This window comes from Thermobia domestica, chromosome 8, assembly GCF_964235325.1.
Source record: "Thermobia domestica chromosome 8, izTheDome1.hap1.1, whole genome shotgun sequence".
In the NCBI taxonomy this organism is placed as follows: domain Eukaryota; kingdom Metazoa; phylum Arthropoda; class Insecta; order Zygentoma; family Lepismatidae; genus Thermobia; species Thermobia domestica.
The window spans coordinates 59,723,967-59,750,924 of NC_137461.1; the positions used below are offsets into that span (position 1 = coordinate 59,723,967).

The following is a 26,958-nucleotide window of genomic DNA, read 5'->3' on the forward strand; positions in this document are numbered from 1 at the left end:
GTACGAGAGCAAAGTAATATGTTTTGTGAGGTAAATTATTGGCTTATAATTGATGTGTTCTTATTAAATAAAGCGATCATTTTTTTTAATATCAAGGTTGTATCCGAGGAGTCTGATATTACAGATCAAGAAAAAAAAAACACTCCATGCCGATTTCAAAAAAAGTTTACACTAAGTAAAATGTTATTTCAAGTCTTTCCAATCAAGAGTGTGTGTTTTAAGATATTTATTTTCCGATATATATATATATATATATATATATATATATATATATATATATATATATATATATATATATATATATATATATATATATATATATATATATATATATACAATGGCGGATCCAAGGGGGGATACAGGGCTATAGCCCCCCCCCCTTGACGCTCAGGTTTACACTGGATAAAATGGGCTTCAATTCTGCTTTACACTGGATAAAACGGCAAATTTTGGTTTAGCCCCTCCCTTGATCATATCCTGGATCCGCCACTATATATATATATATATATATATATATATATATATATATATATGCGTATGGTCTTGCTTGTAATTGTCAATATTTGGCAGGTTAGTTGGCTTATCATTTCGTCATCATGTTCATAATTATTTCTGGAGGGCGGTGGCTAAATTCTAGAACATTTACTTCTGGTACGTGGGGTACTTGGTTAGATCTCAGCTTCCGCCAAATTGACTTTGTTGTGGACAAATACCGTGTACGTGCGTTTTCTACGAGTTCTCCCGTTTCCTCTCACTTTATTCAGTCCACCATTGCATTTATTTCTCATCATCACCATCTGCTTTGGCCTAGCCGGTATAACCGCGGGACTTAAAGATTTGAAAAGGATTATCTATCTGTTTAAAAAAATATCATCAACCATTTCAAACTAATATCATACTCTTCCCTTTTCTCTTTTATTTGCTATCTCCTGAAACACTGAACTCTCTTACCTTCTATTTGACTTAAGAGTCTGTCTTACTAAAAATAATACAAAATTTGCCATTTTTCTTTTGCTTGTTTATTCATCAATGAAAGGAGATAATGAAATGCAATTTACCACAATCATAGATAAAGCTATTCTACAACAGAAAATATGAACCTGAAGAATGTTCAATGTTGCCATCCATAGATATTACAGTGTTGCCAGAAAAACAATTTCCCTAAAATCTAAGTTAAGGCAGCGAGTAGAGGAACAAACTCAACTGCATTTGGTTATGTATCATATTGTTTTGGTTTCCTGTAAACTACTTTTAAAAGAATAGTTGTATTTAGTTTGTAATAAACAAAATAGTTTTAACATACAGTTATTAAAACTAAATAATAATGTTAATTAAAAAGTAGTTCATAAGAAACCTAAACAACATGATACGTAATCAAATGCAGTTGAGTTTGTGCCTCTACACGCTGCCTTAACTTAGATTTTTAGGGAAATTGTTTTTCTGGCAACACTGTAATTTCTATGGATGGCAACACTGAACATTCTTCAGGTTCATACTTTCTGTTGTAGAATAGCATTATCTATTATTGTAGTGACTTGCATTTCATTATCTCCTTTCACTGATGAATAATCAAGCAAAAGAAAAATGGTAAATTTCGTATTATTTTTAGTAAGGCAGGCTCTTAACGCTAAAAGCTCAATAACTCTGCCGAGATGAATTAAAGGAACGTGCTAACCATTCTGCTACAAAGTTTTTTTTTTCTTTTAATTTATAGGTTACATAGCAAGCAATGGTATGGAAAGAATTGTGGGGCAAAATGGTGAATTTTTAATGTAGAGATAAAATATTTTCATTAATGACAGCAAAAACAAGAAAAACTTTAGCAAAATGTTATAATACAAACATAAGTATTCAAAATTAGCTTTATACGTGTATCAGATAATAAGATAATTAATTTATAGATACATATTGTTTCGTTCGGTTTCCTTGAAATTTTTTTGAGGGTGCAGACCGATCAATTCACATCACACACAAAACAAGATTTAATAAATTCATTTATCCAAATGCACAGTTGTGATATAGTAATAAGATAGATATAGATTAACTTAAACACAGTGGTAGATCTAACCCGGGGGCCTAGGCTCTCAGATTTTCGAGCGACAAAAATAATTGAAACTACCTATCTAATAAAATGCTACGAAAGCTATAATTTTTTTTGTTAGCCCAAAGCTAGCTCCACCCAAGGGTTACGCCCTCGACTCGGGAAGAGGTAATCAGGAAAATGGAATATGGACTACTTTTGTTGGGATAAGTGATATTTGTCCATTTATTTATTTATTTATTAACATTTATTTTTCATTTGATTTTATGATCTTGTAATCATAAACATTAGCATAAGGTAGATATGGAATGATTATGAGGTATGAAAGTAATGAGTACGTGCAATACACATCAGAAAACATAGGTGAGGTTAGAAGAACAAGTGAGGTTATCTCCTCGCCCCGGAGCAACGCGGGACATTGATGTGGTGCCCTGTTAGTACAGTAGGATTACTGTAGATGATGTGATGGAAAGATGAAATGTGAATGAATATCGAGATGAAATGCATCGAGAAGAGGAATGTCGGGATGATTCGGAGGGACAGTGTAGCGATAGAGAGTAAAAAGCAGAGAGAGAGAGGGGTGGGGCATAATGGTGGGGGAATAACGTAGTTGGCTGCAGTATGTACTGTGTCCATGAGTAGAGGGTGGCTCATTGTCAGTCGATCAGTGATGTATTTTAAGCGAAGATGTTCTATGTGGAAAAGAAAGGTGGGAAAAGTAATGCGACTATAGAGATCGACAGTGGGGCTAGGTAAGGATATATGGTAAGCGATTCTGAAGGCATGACGTTCTAAGATTTGTAGGTTTTTTTTTTTTTTTTTTTAATAAAAGAAGAGTGTGCAGGTATCCAGGCTGTGAATCCGTAAGTCAGTACTGGTCGGAGAAAGACTTTATACGTAGTAAGGACTGTAGAGGCTTTGAGACCCCAATTGATGCCAGTCAAGCGACGAAGTAGATTAATTAGATTATAGGCTTTGGACAAAATAGATTTTAAGTGAGGTCTCCAGGTGAGATGTTTGTCCAAGAGAAGTCCTAGATATTTGGCTATGTTGGAAGTGTGAATTCGTGTTCCTTGAACGTAAACATTCAGCAGCGTTGGGTTGCGGTGGACTCTAGTGCGTTTGCCAGGAGGCACAAAAACAATTGCTTGAGTTTCCTGATCAATAGCTTCCTAAAAATGTTTGTTGATGTTCTGTATGGTTTTGCCAAGTGCCAGAAATTCGGTGTCGTCTGCGTATTGAAAAATGCTGATAGAAGCTGGAAGAGGCCGAATATCTGCCACATAGAGAAGGTAAAGGGGCGGAGACAAAGCAGATCCCTGTGGAACGCCTGAATGTAAAAAGACTGGATGAGATAATGCGTTGTTAATGGAGATGTATTCTATGCGTCCAGTGATAAAATTGAATATAAATCGTATGTAGGTGAAAGGCAGTTTATATTTAGTAAGTTTGTAGACCTGGCCGTGGTGCCAAACAGTGTCAAAGGCTTTCTCTAAGTCAAAGAGAACCAGACAAGAAGGTTTCATGGAAAGAAATTGGTTATAAATATGGTTGACAAGGCGAAGTAGCTGATCATTTATACTGAATTGAGGACGAAATCCGGTTTGATAAAGAGGTAATAGGCGATGATCTGTGCAGTAAGCGTGGAGGCGAGTAACTAGAATTCGTTCGGAGATTTTGCTGAGTGTATTGGTTAACTGAATGGGGCGGTAGAGAGAAACAAGATTGGTAGGTTTGTTATTTTTCGGAAATATTAAGGTTTTGGACATTTTCCATGTGATAGGAAAGAAACCTGTGCGGAGTATGAATGTGAAAAGTATAGCCAGGAAATGAAGGACACAGTATGGGACCTCTTTAATATGCCGGTAAGGGATGTTGTCCATGCCAGATGCACTGTTGCGTTTTCGTTTGGTGACATTTAGAATGTTATCGACTGCAATCGGTGATGTAAGTTCTTGATTATTACTCAATGTATAGCTGAGTGCGGGCTGAAGATGTGGAGATTGAAAATGAAGTCGATCAACGGGGTGTCGAGGATAAGGATGTGTTAAAGGCGGTGTGAATATATCCTGCAGATAAGTAGCGAAAGAATTTGCCTTGTCAGTATCAGTTTGAAGCGGTTGATTATGAAGAATAGGATATGTGGTGATACTACGTTTGCCCTTGAGTTGATTGAACCTCTTCCAGTACTGCGTTGGATGGGAAGTATCAGCTAGCGTATTACAAGTTTTAACCCACTGCCGATGTTTATATGTTGTGATGTAATTAGTGACGATGCGTTGCATGTATCAGTGGTGAAATAATGATTCTCAGTTTCCCGTACGCTCGTAGTCGCGATAGAACTGACGAGATCTACGTATGAGCGAAAGGTAGTGCGGAGGTAATTTCGGACTGTAGGGATTCGAACTGGATGTAGGAATGAAGGTATTGGAGGCCTGATTGATTGTATTGGTTAGGAGATTAAGAGAGTTATTCATGTCGTCTTCTGATGTTGGTTCGGAAATGTTAGAAAGTTTTGCAGTTAAGAAAGTTCGATATCCGATTCGATATCTGCTTTGTTATAGTTGAGAGATTTGCGTGTTAAACTTTTGTGGTTGGAGGTATTAGGATGCGCGGTTGATGGTAAGCTTGATTGGCAAATGATCACTGCCTATTGGATCCAGCACTTCTATTGTACAGAAACAGAATAAGTTTGTAGAAGTAATTACAACATCAGGTGTGGTTTGAGATGATGGCCGGGTGTGCTTAGGTAGCTGATGAAGGGTACCGGTGGTATGAATTGTAAGGACGTTGAGAAAAGTCTGTCGCTGCTGAGGTGTTCTGCTATGGATATTGATGTCAGCCATTATGATATAATATGGGAAATTATTTGAAATATACTGGAAGAAATCTATCGGAATAATATGACCAGGTCGAATATAAATTGTAGCAACGTGATATACAAGGTTTTGAAATATATAGTTGTTATTAGGTATTCTGGAAGGTTTTTCTGTGGAAGTTCGAAATGACGACACGGTATAGAAGGTGAAAAATCTATTGCAACTCCGCCGTTTGCACGTCTAGCTGACATAGTACTGTCTTTTCTTATGACGGAATATCCAGATATTTTACAGGAGCTTCGAGGTGTACGGTGAGTCTCATTGAGAAAAAAACCTGAAGTGTGGTGTTCTTGCAGTAGAAGTGCGAGGAGTGGTTTGTGCTGGATGAGAGAACTGATGTTAACAAATATAAAGGATAATGCCATGATGATATGTAAGAAAAGTAAGATAGAGTTAGGTCTCAAGTGTACTGTTTCAAGACGGTTTCAAGTGGACTGACATGAAAGTATACTTTATGTCCGCTGTAGGTAACATGGAAGTTCATGTGAAAGATTGAGCGTGTTGAGTATTGGAGCTATTGTAGGATGTGAGAGCGGTGAAAAGGATGAATATTTTGAAATGTGAGTGTGATGAAAGCAAGGAGTTGTTCAATAGTGACGGCCTGGTGTTTGTCAGTAGGTATGGAAGAAGGCGGAATGGACTTGGTGTAATGCTGCAAAGGAACAGTCATTTCAGGTTTGGTTAGTTCCGGAGGAGGTCACTGCTTGCACTTGTAACTGAATGCTGGATGTTGCTCATGACAGGTTGAGCAGGTTGGAGGTTGTGCAAGGTTTTGACATTGTCGTCTATTGTGTGGTCTGGAGCAGTACCCACAGGTTGGCTGGTTCGGACATTTATCAGTAGAATGAGCATTATATTTCTGACATCTTTCACAGCATAAGGGAAGGGGTGGCTGAGATCTAGAAGGCTCGACTCTATGGCGTTTACGATATATGTATGCCCCATTTGACAGAAGGTCGTCACTGGTCTTTTGAGAGTGTGTAAGCACTCTGACCACATATGTTAAGCCGTTAGTGATACGAATACGAATGCATTTTGATATGGTGTAAGTTCGTCAGTGACTTCTAGTGTAAGTTCGTCAGTGACTTCTTGGTCAGTAACATCAGTATCTACGCCTCGAATTACAACTGACAGCAAAGGCTCTTTACGTGGTAGAGGCCATTGTTTTAGCGGTTTTTCTGCTAGCCTAGTGAGTGTAGTGCCTTTCCCAAAGATTTCGAATCCATGTTTGTTGAGCAGGATAGTTCGAAAGTTTGGATCGCGAGTCCGTAAAATAGTGCCGTTACGTGTAGGTATGATTTAAGTTATGTTAGCGCGTGGCATGTATTTAACTAGTTGCTTGTACAAATGGTGTACCTGCGAGTACTTTGGATCAAAGTTAGTAAGCAGAAACTGATAAATTTGACAAGTGGTCTCTGTTAATTCGGGAAAATTCTGGAGGTCCATTACAAGACCTGATTCACTTGCTGTGTCTGACAAGTCGCCTTGATGAATTTTCTTTGGTGGCGGTGACTTATGATTGTCAGTATAGGGTTTCTTGACCGATTAATGACCTAGCAAGACTGGTGTTACGACTCGTATTCGGATTGTTGGCACCTTTTCCCCTTGCTCCTGAAGCAGTAGCAGAAGGGGCGGCTACAACCATAGGTAGGCCTTGATGATGCCCTAGGTCCCGTGAAGTATCAAGGGACATAATACTGATCTTTGGCCTAAAGGCCGAAAACAAAGCAGTGTGAGTCTAACTGTGTGATGGCGATATGATAATATGAACAAAGGTTAGACTACCCGTTTGGATAGCAGTCTAGGTTGAGTAGCTCCCGTTGCCTTTACAGTAGAACCAGACGCCCTTGGCTGGATAAGTCTGACGTCAAGGTTCTGTTGAAAAGGAACGACAGAGTACCTGGGATGAGGAATAGGAAGATAACGAACAAAAGACAGTTTTCAGACGTATGGTACGTCAACAATTGGTGAGATCGATTACAGTATCGATCTAAGTATGCTATAAAAACGCCTGAACTCCAGTTTCTAACTTTGGATTTCAAACCTTTGATTTACGGTTATTTATGATTTCACGTTTAAGAAAGACAATATTTTAAAGTATGTGCACTTTAAACAAATTATTTAAATACATCTTTTTTCATAAAGTTTATGTTTTAAAACTATTGATCTAAGCCTTTGTATTTTAATAAGTCTTCTCCAAAATCAATACAATTGAATTGTGCTGCCATTTTTGGATTTCTTTTAAACTATAAGCTTGTGAACGTTTATATTTTTGTGGCCAGTCCTTTCTACAATGAGATCTCGGAAACTACAGGCTCTAGAAAGATCACATTCTCACTGATCGATTGCAAATTTTGCGTAGATTGTCCAGTTCTAATTGAATACTTAAAAAAAAAAAAAAAAAACATGGCAATTATTTCTTTATTACATTTTTACGGGTACACCGGAAGTGTTGAAATTTAGAAAAATAAAGCATCATATCCTACGTATTACACATCCCAATACCACATAATTACATACAGGGATTGCATATCTCTCACGCGTTTGTTTCATGGCCAAATTATAATGAAAAACGAAAGATAACCATTTCTCCAGTCTAAGATGAATCTTTATTGTTTGGAGCGTCTTGCCCAATGAACGCCATATATCACTGACATTATATTTAGTTGTTTGTAATGTATTTGCTTATTACATACTGCATGCAAGAAGAAAGAAAACACTGATCATATATGATGTAAAAACTCCAACCGGAAGTAGGCTCAAATCTTGCAAACTGCGCGAGATATTGAATAAATAATCGAAAAAAGTCTCACCTTTACGGTATCTCTTGCCGACTTTTATCAAGACGACTTTCCCTTACGTACAGATGTGAGGAATAACAAGGAGATTCATGCTCATATGTGAATGATGCGCTGTGTAGAGAGCGCAGGTTCAGCTAGTTATTTATATATTTTTTTAAAATTTTATAGTAAGCGTTGCCTTTTATTCGTTATTGGAAAATTTTTGAGACATTAGATATAGTTTCAGTTGTGTTTTTTCTATTATGCAATGTGTAAAACAATACTTGAAGTCTACACGTCAACGTCCAACCTAGCCATAATATCCATCGGGAGAGACTTGATTTGGAAACTTCTGTAGGATTCATGAAAAACTGTAAACTCATGATATATCTATCAAGTCTGAGGTCTAACTGCCTGCCTCAGTTTTTACCTTTTAGGTTCGCCGTGCTTAAATGTGACTGGCATTGAAGCTAAACTCCTGATGCAACAACCTTCAGGGGGCCAGGGTCTATCATCCAGTTTCTGGCACTTTTGCATTTGGGATAATGTATGGTCAACAAATTGGTTCCCTCTCGCCGTTAATGTTGATTTTATAAAACCAGAGTTCACTTCTTCGTTTATTTCAAGTAGATCCTCAATTATCTTCACGACGCTGGATGAACGACGCAATAGCAACATCATCTGGTGAATACGAACGGTCGCCCATCTTTTTCCTGAATAGATTCTATCTTACACTGCTTGACTTCACTGATCTGAAGTGGTAAAAGCCTATAAATGGACCACTGCATACATTGTACTGTATATCTTATATACTGTATAGTGTAGGTAAGTAAGTTAATATGCGAGTTAATATGGGCAGCGTGGTCCTCTAATCATCCCTCTTGGAGGCAAGATACTGTGGTGGGGACCGGATTATACTACGGAGGTTGATCTTGTATATTGGTTTGGGCACACCGGCCAATTGTACGGAATTCAAGGCCCAGTCGTGGTTGGCAGCCGACGTTAATTGTAGGTCCACTCCTTCATAACCTTGGTGATGCATAAAGACAGAAGATGCAAAATATACATACTGAAAAGTACTGAATATGTACTTGTCTATGGTATTATAAGACTCAATAACTTTCAAATAGCACCCGTCATTAAACCTTCGGCATTCTAGCCCTCTGTGGTTACATACCAGTTTTCATTCGTTGTTTCTGTAGACACTTTTCGTGATTTACGAAACTAATCTCGCGTAAGTATTTTTAGGAAAATAATAATCTGCTAACAAGGCAAGTGTCCCGGGTTCGATTCCCGGTAGGTACATTCGGTCAAAAAAGTGTAAAACCTTTTTCAGGCCAGCCATCCTAAAATGAGATTTTCCTGGGTTTTCCTCATTTCACACCACGCAAATGACGGGAGGGTACTTAACATATCTATAGGTTCCAGGCCGCTTTCATCCTTCCCTTTCCCCGAATAGTGCGATCGCCGAGGCACGTCATTCCTCATAAGTGACGGACTAACATCGGCACAGATGCTGAAAGCCCAGAAATCGTAATCCTAATAAGGCAAGTCTATTTAAGGCTCTAACATATAAATTTTGTCAATAAAAACAATTTTTTTTTAGCTATATAGAAAATAATATGAATACTGGGCTATTTTCAATTCATATTGAGTAAATTCTTATGCATTATGAGATTGTAATAAATTTTCTATTGAGTGTTGTTCTTATGAGTTCCAAACATACATAAAGTATATCATGCATATTTAGTTTACCATTAAAAATTTCATTCTAGAAATTACACAGTTCCAATAGTTTTGAATTCGATAGCATAATTCAAAAGAGTGCAAATAATTTATGTATATATGGCCGGATTTAGGGGGTGCACTGGTGCACGTGTAAATATACCCTATCTAAAAGTAGAAGCTAGCAATGAAAAAAGTAACACTTTCTGAAACTTTCTGCCATCATGTTTCTTTTGGGGCTTAAAAGAAAGCAGAGCTTTTCAAAAGCAATTAAGTCGATTTTCTGAAGGTTGAAGGAAAAGGATTCACCAAGGAAACCAATATAACATTTGTAAAGTAGAGAAGAAAACAAAGCCAGGAGGAGAGAAGAACATTTTTTTCCTGAATCTCTCTTACGAGTCTCTTTAAAATACTTCGCCCCGCTCTATGTACCAGTGTTGTCAGGAGTAAAGAATATTGTCACATGTCACTGAAGAGTTTCAGTGGGATTGGTCACCAATCAGAAAATCCTGGATCCAATATATATATATATATACAGGGTGTCTACTAAAATTCCAAAATGAAATTTCGTGACTTTTTCGTGACCTTTTCTTTACCAAACCATAAAATTTCCTAACATTCTCAGGAGCGAATTCGGATGCAAATTAGACCGAATTTTCATGCATGCGATAGAATACTTTGCTTGCGATTCAGTAGCGTCTAAAGCCGATCATAAAGACATTTTTGGTGGTGAATTTTGACATTGGATAGAACAAAATTTTCCAGTCTGTACTTATATTGTACAGATAAAAAAAAATCGTGACCCAAAAGCTAAATTTCGTGACTTTTTCTTGAGTTTCATGACCGTTTTCTGATTTCATGACTTTTTCATGACTTTCGTGATCGATAGACACCCTGATATCTATCTATCTATCTATCTACCTACCTATCTATCTATCTATCTATCTATCTATCTATCTATCTATCTATCTATCTATATATATATATATATATATATATATATATATATAATTATGAAATATTGTGTTCTTTTCCGTTCGGAACATTAAAAAACCTAAAATATATATATTTTTAACGAGAAAGGTTGTTCGTTAAATATAACAATGTTCCCAGCTTTTCAATCACATTTATCGTATAAAGTATCCTGTAAACAGTACAGTAAACAAACTCAACTACTGAGATATGGAATATCATCTGCAATAATTGATTTTTCTTTTTTTACACAACGTTTGTACATATCATATTTTTTCTTTTTTATTGTTAACACAAGGAACAATAAAGAGTAACAATAAAACGGTGTTGTCTTCTTATCATCCCATACGATCCTCACCTGCCTCGACAAACAAAAGATAACCTCTCAAAAATTAAAACTTCGAATACTGTTAATACTGTACATTATTGATGTTTTATTATAGTACATTTTTCTGTTTCTAAAAAAAATGCAATGTTTAGAGTTTTTAAAGTTTAAAAAATGCAGAAAAAAAGATAACGCACTATAAAACAATCAAGCAAAAAAAAAAAAGCATTTTAAATATATACATATATAGATTCCTTTCTCGTTGCCCTGTACCTTATCAGTGAATTAAAACAGTTGTTTGTAATCACGTGGTGCCATCTATGAAGTTTTGTATTAAACATTCTCGACTTAAATAATGATGATAGGGGATGTAATGAGTTCGTTATAGTCGTACTGTCCATTCTGTGTCATATTGAATGACGTGGAATATTAGCGAGAACTTGGTATGAGCAGGGAGCAGGGGGGTTGATGGGGAATCTGACTGGCGTTATCTATGGGAGAGTAGTATTGTTACCAAAGTTATTAAATATCCCGCTTTTTCCCATTTTGATATAACCATATGGAATGTTTTTAAAGATTTTTTTGTTGTCATAAAAAATGAATGTTGTTATGGATTTCATATGTGTATATATATACATATGTAGCTCGTATCACACACATGTGTTGTACTAATATTCATGTTATAATATGTATTAAACGTGTTTGAGAGATCAAATTCAGACAAACAGAATTGACTGTTTATATGTGTTTTCAGAGAACAGTTTCATATATATATGAGTTGTTATTGCTAAATGAATTTCACATATAAAATAGTAATAGCGAAGATGAAAAAACGATAAGAAGCGCAAAGGGAACAGAAAAAATGCATTTTTTTCAAAAAAATAAATTTGTATTTACAGTTCTAAATAATAACGCGTCAACGGTTTATTGTTCTGTTCAGGAGCGTCCTCAAAGGGAAGCATTATATGATGAGAAGTCTGATAGTGAAATTTTAGAAGGAACCAGGACAATTTGTTCAAACCACCTTATAAGTTAGAAGCAAAAAATGAATATAAGAACTACAATATACACAAGAGTATCACGTTCTCAGCTAGGAGATATCGAGGGGAAGTGTAAAAACTATTGACAGGCTTAGTTTTTTTTTTGGGGGGGGGGAGTCAGTCATATTAGTAGGGTACGTCATTGGTCATGGCAGAGTTTGGAAAGCTACGTCAACAGTATGGACTAGACCCCACTACTGAAGGCTTAAAAGCCTCAGTAGTCACTAGACTGCTTGAGGGGAGACGGGGTAGACAGTGTCTATCCTTTGGAATTTTCTATGCATTAAGTTTAAATCTCCTCCTAACTTAAAATTTCCTATAATTTATTTTCTGTTTTTGTTCGTGTTGAAACTAGATGCTTTCCTAGAACCTGCTTCCATTTAAGCAGACAGAGCTCCCAGCATCTAGTACAACCTTGAACATTCTCCCTGTATTGGATCCACATTTCTTGCATCAACTTACGTATCAGCCGCGCGCGAAATGAAGTAGCCAAACAGTCGCTGTGTAGAATTCCTCAAACACGTTCGACATTCTGTCTATTACAAAGCTGCCAATCTAGTTTGTTTCAAGATAAATTTGTAAGATTTAAGATAGAAACACAGTACTTTCTTGTTGTTGTTGAGTTTTCGAGATCCCTTTATGAAATGTTAGTGTTATAATGTGCATTTGAAGTTAACTAAAAACAGAAGTCAATGGAGAGGTTTTGTGAATGCGGCATTGAACCTCTGGGTTCCATAGGCCATAAAATTAGTTAGTTTAGATAAAATGCAGTTCTAGTGTGTAACTTCTGTCAATATTATGTAATTGTCACTTTTGCTTATTCTTAGGTTTGCAGTCTTCTGAAGTAGTGCAAACCATTTCTTTCTTCGTTCAATATATTATGAAAGTGACTGAGAAAACTTTAATTGTTGAGGAATTCCTACTTTTGGAAACTAATTAGGAAAAAAAAAGATTCCCGTCAACTGTTAGTATTATTTAATTGTATGTTCAACCAAAATAAATGTTATAGTGAAATAAAATATTTTGAGTTGTAAATCTGATAGATGTTTAATAATAATAATAATGAACTTCAGACGTTGGATGAATCTCAGAGCAACACTGGAATAAGGATAGAACGAGAAAAATCCTCCTCCACCGACCGTCGATCGAACACCGTGTATTAATTCCGCTTAGCCTATGAATAATATTAATTTATCATTTTAAGCATAAATGTGACTAATATATTCAGTCTGAAACCAAAATTTGAAATTCTCTCCAAACGAGGTGCTATTATTAATATGAAAATATTACTCACACTTATATTTGAAATGAAGTTTCTCATATTTATATTTAATAATAAGGTAATACTGTACTAATCATGTTTAGCCTAATATGATACTACTGTATTTGCTATATTTATTCCTAAACGATAGATTAAGTTACGAGTCTCAGGGATAAATTATATCGCAAATCTTGGTCAGCCGAAGACTTTCAGCCACTATTTAATTATTTGAGTTGTCTTTCCTTTATTTGGTGACGTTCAATCTGTCAATGTACGGAATACTTCTTAATATATGGAACCATTTGATTTGTTCATAAAAATTAGAATTTGCAATATTAATATTAGGGTTGGAGAAAGTAATCAGAACCATAATCAATTTGGTTAGGTTTATGTTTGTTTGCAGTAATAATAGAAACCAAAAATTTTTCTCATGTTTCCCTTCTTATTTCAGATTAGCTGCTTGAAATTGACAGAAAAAAAGAAGCAGTGTATGGCCAAAGCAATTCTGAACTAATGTCTTCCTATGCACTGCAGGTAAGCTGTGTGGAATGAGTACCTTCTGGATCCGTGATTCCCTAAAGGGACAAATAGAAGCATACAGTGCACAACAGACAGTCTTCACTATGAAACGCTGTTACAGTAACAGAAATTGTTGTTCAGACTCAAATAGACTACCGCAGTTACTTTAATGTGCGGAATGGACCATACAAAAATATAATGTTAAACGACTAGTGGATAAATTCGATATTACTGGCAATGTTCAAGACCAACCTTACAACAATTCACAACATTATTCAGTGATTGTGTTCTCAGGTTGCGCAATATCCATGCCAAGCCAGAGTCACACATTTGACATATTGTGCTTTAAGGTCTCAAATCTTAAGATCATTCCTGAGAAGTAAGAACGCCTTGTGATAAGTGGTTTGTAAATTGTGGATAATGCCAATGATTCTATGTATTAAAAATCACCCTGTATTTAATATATGAAAATCACCCTGTATTACAAGTTACTGTGTCAACTATAAAATAAAATTAAAATAAGCAAGTCAAAAACTACTTTTGATTTGTAACTTATCTCCACCTCTTTTTCTCTGTTTCTTTTTTTAAAAACTGACACATTCCCCTTCTTTTCTTCATTTATATGATTTTTTTCTGCAAAATCTCATTCGGGTAATGCAGTGAAAATGAACGATGAACATCATTGGTTGTTGAACGTTTTTGCCAGCAGTCGGCAGCACTGGATAAAGGTGGTGTGAGAAAGGTGATACTTGTTTCAGCTCATTGGTGTTCTGCCGGAAACAACGAACTAGATCAATACATCCTAAACACCAATCAGAAGAAAGATTGGCAGTCACATGACGTCCAGCTTTTGGACACGTGAGAGAACAGATTTCGACACATCACATTACTAGATTTGCCCGTGTTTATTTTTTCCCCTCTTCTTTTTGTACGTCAATGTGAATTGCTAATATATATTGTCACCTTGGACCATGGGAAGGTTTTATGGTACGTGTTTGTATTAGTACGAATTTGTATGTGATTTGTAAACACATCCATATACACACTGATATGAATACCATTAAACTTATGTCAGTATGTATAATTAGAAAAAGTTATACAGAGTGACCATAAAACTTCTTGTCATTAAATTTAATGTCGGGATCAGTACAAGTAGTCTGACAGGGTGAGCTGACTTATTTCCGGTAGTCAAGAAGTTATGTAGTGGAGCAAAACGATAGTTATCTAGTTTAATAGCATTCCCGAGTTCTAGTATTTTCTTCCTCTCCCTCATTTTGCTTCCACTATACCTTCTATTAGAATGTCTTCTCAACACAGTTTCTTCTCCACCAATGTCGTAACCATTTTCTTTTCCTCTTTTCAATTATCTTTTCCATATTTCTTCTTTCCTACTATTTTCAACAATTCCTTTTTGCTTTTCCAATTTACCAAGCTAATATTCTTCAATTTTATCCATACAAACATTCGAAGGCCTCTAGTCATTGTCTTTTCTTTTCTTTTTCTTTTTTATGTTCACGTCTCTGCCCAACACAATATAATGCTCTATTGTATTTTATGATTGTTCTTCTTACCTCGTTACTCCCTGACCATTCTTTTCTTCTTCTTGAAGACTTCTCCTATTCCTACTCTTGTTTTTGTTTCTCGTACACAAACAGTAAAGTGTGCCTATTTTGGGCATTAATCTCTCTAATATGACAAGCAAGCCATCAACAACCGTACAAGTGTCCAGACAACAGATAACCAACCAGTCAGGTCGCTCGCTGGAGGAATATTTGTCTCAGACGAATGCTCCATAAAAAAATCGCTAAAACTATCACATTACCTCAGTGTGAATTTCTTAATAGAAAATGATTTATATCAAATTGTATGTTTCTCAATGAATCTTTTTTTTTTTTTTTTTTTTTTTTTTTGTGAAATATGACCAAAATTGCTTGAGTTATATTCGAGAAAATCGTCTGGGAAAATCACCTCCAAGAGTAAACTACCCCTTGTAAATGTTCAAATTAAAAATGATTTATACCGTATTGTAGGTTTTTTAATGGAATATAAATAGAATAGGAGGAGACGAGAAAATTTGGAGATGGTGATGTTGTTCACCACAAACTAACAAGAATAAGGATGGAGGAACGTCTCTTCTTTCGCACCAGTAATGAGAGCGACTTATCATTTTTTCATTGATTGAATATTTCTACATTTCTCTTTTTTGAGTCCTATTTTGTACTGAAATTACTGTCTTCTCCACTAAACAATTCACAATTAAAGAATCATTCATGTCTTTAAGAAGTGCTCACCTACTCCTGGTAGTACACGTATATCTGGTTGAATACCACTGACGTAAATATGAAAAAGAAGAGGTAATTTATACAACTAACATAACAGTTGCTCATTTTGATTCAATATTGAGCTTATTTCGTTTAAAGAAAAGTTAAATATATAAAAGAAAAGTTAAATTTCCAAAACAGAGCATTTTCTTCTTCATATTTATCGATATCAAAAGGGTCTATAGACGATCGAGCCCTCGAGCATTACGGTATTTTGCGCTACAGTAGCTTTTGGTAACAAACTATTTCATTGGCAACAGCCATTTCAAATCGTTGTTCTCACTTTCTGTTATCAGCGAACTGTTTTACCTATCTATCCCTGCTTCAGAATATTTGCAGCTACAAAAATGATTTGTACGTTAGATTCAAACTTAAGGCGAAAAAGGAATGAATTCAATTCTGTTGTAACTAAAGCAATGGAGTTTGCTTGCCAAAAATTTGCAAAGAAAATTGAAGGATACAGAGTACGACGTTGCAGCTGAAATTTCGCTTTCTGCAGAGAGAATATCAGTAAGAACTCTTGAAGCAGAGAAGCTGAAGTGTTTGAGATGAACATATCTAATGCTATTTTTGATACGGCAATTCAGCAATTAAATTATCGATTTATCTGCAATGAAACCCTGATTAAGGATATTATGTATTTAGTTAGATGCTAACCTTGCCCATGAGATCAGTTTCCCAGAACTACCTGCTTATTGTGAAGTGGGCAAAAAATAAATTCGAGAGAAATTGTTCCAGTTGTACAGTGCATACATATACCTATTTTACATATCAACTTTTTGCCCTATTTGCATATGGGATATTTAAATTTTCGTGTTATATTTACATTTAATTTTTAAAATAAAGGATTAGGTGTGGAATCATTAATCAGATTTAAATTTGTTTATATATATTATTATGTTATTTATCGTGAGGTGAAGCATATAATTATGTATATTCAGTGTTCATTTAAATATTAATCGTATGTATCATGCATTTTGAAGAGAATCCAAGCTTCAGTATCTCGTTCTGGAAGAACGTAGAGTAAAAAAAAAAAAAAAAAAAAAAAAAACAATAGCTTCAAAGCAGAGTCTTTGTGTAGACGCAGAAGCTAGGTTGTCTGTAAGAGAACAGTGAAGAATAGTATCCATCTAACTTTCTTTTTTATAGACGTACCTAGACACATGGAGTATATGTCAAGATATGGATTCTTATATTTAGTCGTTTATACGTGAGGAAGTAACATTTCCGCTCGGTGCCGGAGTGCCCGAAAAATCTATTGTTACATGAAGGAGCTGGAACCTAGCATGTACATGTCGAAACGGCGAATACAAAGACGTGTGACTTTTGCAAACCACGCCCACAAGTCGCACATATTAGTATGCAGGCGTCTGTATACAAACGGACGTCTCTTGCTGGCGCAGCGAGCACCTAATTTCAAACTATACTTGAGAAACTATGATTCGGTGCTATTCCTGTTAACAGCCTTCACCCCCTTTTGAGTAGAGATGTTCCACACATAATTCTTTATTAATATGTTTAAAGTTCTCTTGATGTATTCGTTATGATTTTTGTTTACTAAATTAGGTCGTAGCTAGTTTTAGCGTTTATTATTGTAAAATAAAAGGCTTATATTGAAAAAGGTAGTAGCTCCCACAGTACGTGAATGAAATAGGATACGTAAGAGCCATGCCACCATGTTCCAGCAGACATCTCCTGCAGGAGGGACAAGACGACAGAAAGAATTTTCATTTGTAACTTATTAACTATCAGATGACAGCACTTGGTATTTTCAATATATGCATATTTTTACTTATAGAGTCATTTTGTAATGAGTTTCAACAAGTCTTGTGCTGATATACATTATAAACAAGAAAAATCAGTGCTTAAAGAACCCCTCTCACCCCTCTCATACAGGTGGAAACCTTTCGAAGTCACTCACCAGGTGTCTCCCTGGGATGGACACAAGAAAGGGTGAGAGAGGACAGTCATTTTTAAAAGTTTCAAATGTTTATACAGTGCTTTTTCATTCAAATTTAATATAAAAAATCAATTAACAGGCATCACTAGAAAGCTGCATGTTTGTACTTTCAAGTGATAGCAGCAACTTCGTGATTAAACATTACAGAAAATCACAATGATAATTAAAAGGTGAAAAAGTGTGGTTTTAAGAAATAAGTAGGTCACAAGGGGTGGCTAAACACGCTTCTCTGATTCCCCTGACGTCTCCTTGCCCCGTCATAAGAAAACTTGGTATATGAGGCGCGAGCCTATATTTTTGTCCTGAAATGGAAAAATATAAAAACAATTGGCAGGGCAGAGACAGTTAAGTTGGTTTTCAAAACGCGAAGCGACAAGGTAGTTTTTTCTGGACGCATATAGCGGCTGTATAGTGCTTATCGTGGCGGTCCATTTGGACAGTACGTTTTGTGTTGTGCCAATCTTACAGAGTTGGTTAACTGTTAACTATGAATTGTGTTTACATGTGTTACTTCAAACTCAAAACAATATTAGCAATATTATAAGTTTCATACAGTTTTTTTTTTTTATGAAACTTTCATACAAAACCAGCTCTGGACGCGAGCACTTACTAAAAAAAAAAAAAAAACACATTAAACTTCTTTTTTTCTAGCTAGTAAACTCTTCGCTAGCTAGACAAGCTAGTAATACAGAGATATTCGTATTTATCTTCATTTATCTACATATTGAAAGTGTTTTTTTTATTATTATTATTGTTGCAACATGTGTGTGAGCCGCGGTAATTAACTGTGCCATTACCAACCGCATAGGCGAACTCATAAACGCACTAACATGATGCTACGAGTGTCTGTGCTATAACAGGATGCAAGTGCTGATCAACAGCCAGGCCATTTAATTCCGTAACTTCGAGAACTCCAGGCGAGACAGCGACAGGGGCTGCAAGATTCTCGAGACCAGCAGAGATCATCTCATCATGCTGCTGCAGGTCCAGTGAGACGGTGAAGAGTCCACCAGAGGAGAACTACAAGCAAGAGAGCATGCCAATGGGAAGAGGTGTGCCGACGTTGGATGCTGACTTACAGGAAGGACCAAGGATGCTGATGACGACGACAAATGCAACAGAACACTAAGATTACGTGCACGAACAATATCCGGTAAAACCAAAAGGCCTTAAGAGAGTAAAAAAATTTCAGCGCTTTAAAATTGTTTTAATCGTATAAAGAAATTCATTAGTGAGTGATATTTTGTACAGTGTGTTTTCCCGTGTGCTTTAAAAAAAAAATTAAATGGTTTCTACCAGGATCTCTTTCGTCTTTCTTGAACTTCTCCAGGAGAACCAAGGTATGTGCAAAAAAATTTATAAATGTATCCTGTTTCTCTTTCAGCTGCTGGGAGTATGCGAAGCCCATAAGGCATGAAAACCAGCAACTTTCATGTTGTGTGGGTAATCTGTTTGGAAATTCACCTGGAATTAAAACTACATATCTTTGAAATTCAGAGTCTCATGTTCACCAAAATTTAACATATTATTTTTATTTGGCAAATTATTTTCTTTTATTTATTTTATTATTATTATTATTATTTTTTCTCTACCGATTAGTTGGTGTGTAAGAGGTATCTATGTCTGGGCCTTCAGCCATCTTATTAATATTAATTAATTATAGTCATTTCCCCCACTTCTCATATTCCTCCTCAGATACCTCCTCTGCACCCCACAAAACGTGGCGCCCAGCGTGGGGCCCGTTCACTCCAGGTGAAATTTTATTCCCCTTGTATCTTTGTTTTGCTAAGAAGCTTGGTGGCGTGTAAAAAGTAACCTCATTTTGTTTTTCTTTCTATGGATATTGCTTTGAATGAAGCCACAAGCAACCGAAGGGATTACCCACAATGTTCATGCTGTCAATATAAGCCTTCCGCGGATCAGTTTAATTTTATTTACATTTTTGACGCGCAGAGACATCAAGAGAATTTAATGTGTTTATTTTGTTGTGTGTTTTTCTTTAATTTTTTGTTTTTGTGTGTAATTAAGAAAGGTATATGATTTGTTTACAATTTTGAAGGGGGATCCAATTCAATTATTTAGAGCAGTTAGGACACTTAGAGTTTTGAAATCTTTGTTTGTATTTTAATGGTATTGACGCGAAGTCAAACTAGAAAAATGGAAGAGTTCGCGGGAGAAAACTTTAACCAGTTAGGAGAGTTTGGCGAAAATTTAGAATCACGTTCTGAAGATCGCGCTAGCACTGCCCAGACTTCTCCAGGGCAGGAAGTAGAAGCAGTAATTGTACACACTGAGAACGATGTTAGGATCACTGAACCGGAGCATGTAAGGGAACCTGTTCCGAGTACCTCCACGCAAGTCACAGGTATCACGACCGACCCGTGTCTCATATCACTAATGACAATGTTGAAGGGAATTTCAGAGAAGCTAGAAAATCAGGAAAAGAAACAGGAGCAGGCTAGCCAGAAACTATTAGAAAGATTAGATACCGTAGAGAAGGAAATAACAGTTAGTATAAGGCAAGAGTTAATGCAAAATGTCCAGGAACTCGAGGCTAAGATTACTTCTACTGCGGGCAACCTGGACACGAGAATCACTGCGTCCTGTCAAGAGCTGAAGGACTCGATTCAGGAGACGGATGAACGAGTTCGTCAGTTAGAGATAAATGCGGGTAATAGAATTGAAGAAGTGACAGAAGCTCTTAGTTCAGACCTCGCAAAGGTAGATCGCGAAGTAAACTATTTGAATAGTGAGGTAGAGAAAGTAGGTGAAAACGTCACTGAAGTAAACAATCAAGTGCAGGGCGTAAAAGAACATGTTGGAAATTTGACAGGCAGATTAGATGGTGTGGAGAGCTCTGTAGGCCAGCTGCAGTCCAAGCTGAGACGGGCCGAGTTACGCTGGGAAGAACAGTTAGAACTGTTGCGTGATTCTGTCAGGGAGAGAAGTAGTGACGAGAATGTCTCAGCCTCTGTCTCGAATACGAGAGCCGAGTCTCCTGTAGCCGGTCCAAGTAACGCGAGACAGACGTCGGAAATTTCGAGACAGGAGAGTTCGAGTGAACACACTGCCTTCCCAACGAACCCAGGACCACAGCCGTGCCAGATTGCGTCAGCTTTAGGGTTTCTGCATCGAGATTTGTCTCTTCCAACGTTTGATGGTACTGAGACCGAGGTCCAGACGCATAACTTCCTGTTAGAATTAGACAGTTATTTTGAGCTCACTGGCGTACCAGAAGAGCGACGTTTAGCCTTCACCACGAGGTGTTTTAAGGGCATCTCGCGTAGATGGTATCAGGTGACGTCAGTGAAGTGCCGGACTTACCAAGAACTAGTTACTCAATTTCGCGAGACCTACCTTAGCGAGGAGAAACTAGCTAACCTTCGTGCTTCAATATTGACATCTCGTTTCGAGACACGGGGAAACAAAAAACCGACCGAGTATTTGCTCGAGCTGCTCCATACGAACAGCATATTGGACCCACCCTTACCACAACAGGTGTTACTTAAAGTCCTTCCACGGCAGCTTCCATTTTCCATTTACCGCTGCATTGTATCCTCGAAGCCACGTACTATTGAGGAGTTACTGGGAATCGTTGGTGAACTCCAGAGTACGTATCAGCCCCCGAGTAGTAACAGCAGGAGGGGAATTAACATGTTGGCAGTTGAAGAAGGGGAGAGAAGGCAGTCACCCCCTCCTCCGAGAAACAATAGGCCGAGTAATCCCTCACGAGTAAACAGAAGGCAACATAGGAATAATGGGCCTTATCAACAGAGGGGTAGCAGAGGCACACCGCATAATGCTGACAATAATGAGAGAGAAGGAGAAAGTTGGCAACAGCGCGGCAGCGGTATGCAGCGTCGAGACAGCAGGGCGTCTAGGGGAGCTAACGGTGGTCGTAGAGGTCAGAGGCGTGGCCGGAATGTAGGTCGGAACTACAACAACAACACAGGAAATAGAAGTGACTATGCGCAGGAGATCAATGAACTGCATGTACAAGAGCAAAGGGCTGGTCAGCAGTCGAGATCTCAGCCGTCTCGTGGTCATTCGAGATCTAACAGCCCGAACAATGCGAGAAACTGAGGTTTCCTCGCACCTCTTCAGAAAAGCGTTAGGGAAGAGTATTGTCTGAATATTCATTCTGAGCTTGCAAATCTAAATTCTGAGGACGTGCGTAATAGAAATATATTATGTGACACACACAGCGAAAACTGTGAAACAACAGTTAAGGAAGCTGAAAATAATGTAGAAATTGTAGAGATTGATAATTGTAAGAAGTGTGATGAAATAATTAGTAAAAAACACTTTGCCCATGAAGAAAATACCGACGTTCGTCAACCGGAAATTTGTTTATTGTTAAAAGATGGGAAAAGAATTAGTTTGGATAGAAAAAAATTTGATGAGACGAACGCGATATTTCGTGATCTCCTTGACTCTAGTACTGGGAATTTACCCTCAAACAATGTAATTGTTTTGCCGGAAGTAGAAATTGTTTTGTTTGGGGAGAAGATAATGGCATTGTTGGACACTGGAGCGACCATCAGCGCTTTGTCGCAGTCTCTGTGGGAACGCGTGAAGGAGCGCAAGCCCCCACCAGCTTTCATTAAGTCCACCAATATTAGGGTTACTTCAGCTTTTGGTAAATCAATAGCCTCGATTCTGGGACAAGCGATGTTGGAGATAGAGATCGATGGTAGAGATTATTATACAACTGGAATAATCGTGAAAGGGCTAAACAGAGATCTAATTTTGGGCTCACAATTCTTTTCAGAAAGTAGAGCGATTTTAAATTATGAAGAGAATATGTTGCAGCTTAACCATCCCCACAGAACAGAGGTTTCTTTTCGAGATATTCAAATTGAAGAAGATGAATTGATAATAAGAAAATTAACCTGGGAGTTCGATGACGAGACGGTAGATTTATATAATCCCGGTCTAAGTAGTATGTGCGTGTCGAGTCGAGGACCGCATACTAACGTTCAGCTGGAATTGCTTAATGCAGGAGAATGTCGCCAGATGGAGTCGACAGCACTGCGCACGAGGTTGGATGATGGAATATTCCCAACCACCGCTGAACTGGCGAATGTAGTATACTCGCCCCAAGAGTGGAAGAAAGTTCGAACCCAGGCTACACCATCAGAGATTCGTGAGCATGTCGAAAAGTATACCGAATTGACTGGGGATGAGAAAAGAGAGTTATACGAAGTGCTCTACAAGCATAGGGAGATATTTGACGAAAAGCCCGGATGCATTAAGAACTACGAACACACCATCGAGGTCACAGATGACAGGCCCCTAAAAGCTAGGATGTATCCATATGCACTGAAGCATGAAACCCTGCGATTGAAAGAGTGTCATTTCGCTAGACAGAGAACTAGAGTGTTAGGCTATGAACTTGCGCCTGAGGGCATAGAAAAGTCGCCAAAGAAAATGAAGAAAAATGTGTCAGTTAAAAGATCGCAAAACGTCCATGAACCGTATAGCTTAGAAGAAAACTGCAAACCTTTGAGAACATTCAGCACGAAATACTCAGAAATACTCTTTCCGCCCTTTTCAGCTCCATGAAAAAAAAAAAAAAGAAGTATGTAGTACGTGGAAGTACAGCACAGCAGGGTGCTACAGGCCAGCCTGAGTAGGAAAAAAAAAAAAGAAGGCAGTCAGCTGTTTACCTGAAGGAACTTCCTTCTTCCTCTCGAGCGAGCACCTCAGAAAAGGTGACCGAGAGAAAGATCATTATCTTTGTGTACATATATATCTATATTGTTGTTAGGTAGTGCTGTATTTTTGCTTCTCTTTTCGTGTATTTAGATTTTCAGTGTTTGTTTATATCTAGTGTTTATGTTTTTATGCATTAATATTATGTCGAACTATTCACTCCTTTAAGAATCTGCAACGTTTATATAAATAACTTTGCATCTTCTCTGAAGGGGGATAGTATGTACAGTGCATACATATACCTATTTTACATATCAACTTTTTGCCCTATTTGCATATGGGATATTTAAATTTTCGTGTTATATTTACATTTAATTTTTAAAATAAAGGATTAGGTGTGGAATCATTAATCAGATTTAAATTTGTTTATATATATTATTATGTTATTTATCGTGAGGTGAAGCATATAATTATGTATATTCAGTGTTCATTTAAATATTAATCGTATGTATCATGCATTTTGAAGAGAATCCAAGCTTCAGTATCTCGTTCTGGAAGAACGTAGAGTAAAAAAAAAAAAAAAAAAAAAAAACAATAGCTTCAAAGCAGAGTCTTTGTGTAGACGCAGAAGCTAGGTTGTCTGTAAGAGAACAGTGAAGAATAGTATCCATCTAACTTTCTTTTTTATAGACGTACCTAGACACATGGAGTATATGTCAAGATATGGATTCTTATATTTAGTCGTTTATACGTGAGGAAGTAACATTTCCGCTCGGTGCCGGAGTGCCCGAAAAATCTATTGTTACATGAAGGAGCTGGAACCTAGCATGTACATGTCGAAACGGCGAATACAAAGACGTGTGACTTTTGCAAACCACGCCCACAAGTCGCACATATTAGTATGCAGGCGTCTGTATACAAACGGACGTCTCTTGCTGGCGCAGCGAGCACCTAATTTCAAACTATACTTGAGAAACTATGATTCGGTGCTATTCCTGTTAACAGCCTTCACCCCCTTTTGAGTAGAGATGTTCCACACATAATTCTTTATTAATATGTTTAAAGTTCTCTTGATGTATTCGTTATGATTTTTGTTTACTAAATTAGGTCGTAGCTAGTTTTAGCGTTTATTATTGTAAAATAAAAGGCTTATATTGAAAAAGGTAGTAGCTCCCACAGTACGTGAATGAAATAGGATACGTAAGAGCCATGCCACCATGTTCCAGCAGACATCTCCTGCAGGAGGGACAAGACGACAGAAAGAATTTTCATTTGTAACTTATTAACTATCAGATGACAGCACTTGGTATTTTCAATATATGCATATTTTTACTTATAGAGTCATTTTGTAATGAGTTTCAACAAGTCTTGTGCTGATATACATTATAAACAAGAAAAATCAGTGCTTAAAGAACCCCTCTCACCCCTCTCATACAGGTGGAAACCTTTCGAAGTCACTCACCAGGTGTCTCCCTGGGATGGACACAAGAAAGGGTGAGAGAGGACAGTCATTTTTAAAAGTTTCAAATGTTTATACAGTGCTTTTTCATTCAAATTTAATATAAAAAATCAATTAACAGGCATCACTAGAAAGCTGCATGTTTGTACTTTCAAGTGATAGCAGCAACTTCGTGATTAAACATTACAGAAAATCACAATGATAATTAAAAGGTGAAAAAGTGTGGTTTTAAGAAATAAGTAGGTCACAAGGGGTGGCTAAACACGCTTCTCTGATTCCCCTGACGTCTCCTTGCCCCGTCATAAGAAAACTTGGTATATGAGGCGCGAGCCTATATTTTTGTCCTGAAATGGAAAAATATAAAAACAATTGGCAGGGCAGAGACAGTTAAGTTGGTTTTCAAAACGCGAAGCGACAAGGTAGTTTTTTCTGGACGCATATAGCGGCTGTATAGTGCTTATCGTGGCGGTCCATTTGGACAGTACGTTTTGTGTTGTGCCAATCTTACAGAGTTGGTTAACTGTTAACTATGAATTGTGTTTACATGTGTTACTTCAAACTCAAAACAATATTAGCAATATTATAAGTTTCATACAGTTTTTTTTTTTTTATGAAACTTTCATACAAAACCAGCTCTGGACGCGAGCACTTACTAAAAAAAAAAAAAAAAACACATTAAACTTCTTTTTTTCTAGCTAGTAAACTCTTCGCTAGCTAGACAAGCTAGTAATACAGAGATATTCGTATTTATCTTCATTTATCTACATATTGAAAGTGTTTTTTTTATTATTATTATTGTTGCAACATGTGTGTGAGCCGCGGTAATTAACTGTGCCATTACCAACCGCATAGGCGAACTCATAAACGCACTAACATGATGCTACGAGTGTCTGTGCTATAACAGGATGCAAGTGCTGATCAACAGCCAGGCCATTTAATTCCGTAACTTCGAGAACTCCAGGCGAGACAGCGACAGGGGCTGCAAGATTCTCGAGACCAGCAGAGATCATCTCATCATGCTGCTGCAGGTCCAGTGAGACGGTGAAGAGTCCACCAGAGGAGAACTACAAGCAAGAGAGCATGCCAATGGGAAGAGGTGTGCCGACGTTGGATGCTGACTTACAGGAAGGACCAAGGATGCTGATGACGACGACAAATGCAACAGAACACTAAGATTACGTGCACGAACAATATCCGGTAAAACCAAAAGGCCTTAAGAGAGTAAAAAAATTTCAGCGCTTTAAAATTGTTTTAATCGTATAAAGAAATTCATTAGTGAGTGATATTTTGTACAGTGTGTTTTCCCGTGTGCTTTAAAAAAAAAATTAAATGGTTTCTACCAGGATCTCTTTCGTCTTTCTTGAACTTCTCCAGGAGAACCAAGGTATGTGCAAAAAAATTTATAAATGTATCCTGTTTCTCTTTCAGCTGCTGGGAGTATGCGAAGCCCATAAGGCATGAAAACCAGCAACTTTCATGTTGTGTGGGTAATCTGTTTGGAAATTCACCTGGAATTAAAACTACATATCTTTGAAATTCAGAGTCTCATGTTCACCAAAATTTAACATATTATTTTTATTTGGCAAATTATTTTCTTTTATTTATTTTATTATTATTATTATTATTTTTTCTCTACCGATTAGTTGGTGTGTAAGAGGTATCTATGTCTGGGCCTTCAGCCATCTTATTAATATTAATTAATTATAGTCATTTCCCCCACTTCTCATATTCCTCCTCAGATACCTCCTCTGCACCCCACACAGTTTGCTCGTCATTTTAGATGCTATAAGCATCCAATGCGTTAAAAGCAGGGTATTCTATTATAAGTAATGAAGCTGGCAACGAGCAACATGATCATGTGAAAAAGAGGGAAACAAAGAAGAGGAAGGTAGTGAGAGTGAGGAAGATGAATGCAAACGCAAAGCTGGAAGATATTTTAAAGTATGACTTACTTGTGCAATGCAACTGCTTTACGAATTAACTCTACTATAGAGTATATATGGTCTACTAATCGTTGTACG

The 26,958-nt window shown here is 37.1% G+C and overlaps 1 long non-coding RNA gene across 4 annotated transcripts in view; it reads left to right on the top strand.

Moving 5' to 3' along the window:
* LOC145692931 (uncharacterized) overlaps positions 1–14,091 on the top strand; it is a 1,320,660-nt gene extending 1,306,569 nt beyond the window's left edge. For all 4 annotated transcript variants that reach the window (XR_014132665.1, XR_014132666.1, XR_014132667.1 and 1 more), the window contains one exon: positions 13,475–14,091. This is a non-coding gene — a long non-coding RNA (uncharacterized LOC145692931). The remainder of the gene's footprint in view (positions 1–13,474) is intronic.
* Positions 14,092–26,958: the final 12,867 nt, after the last annotated feature.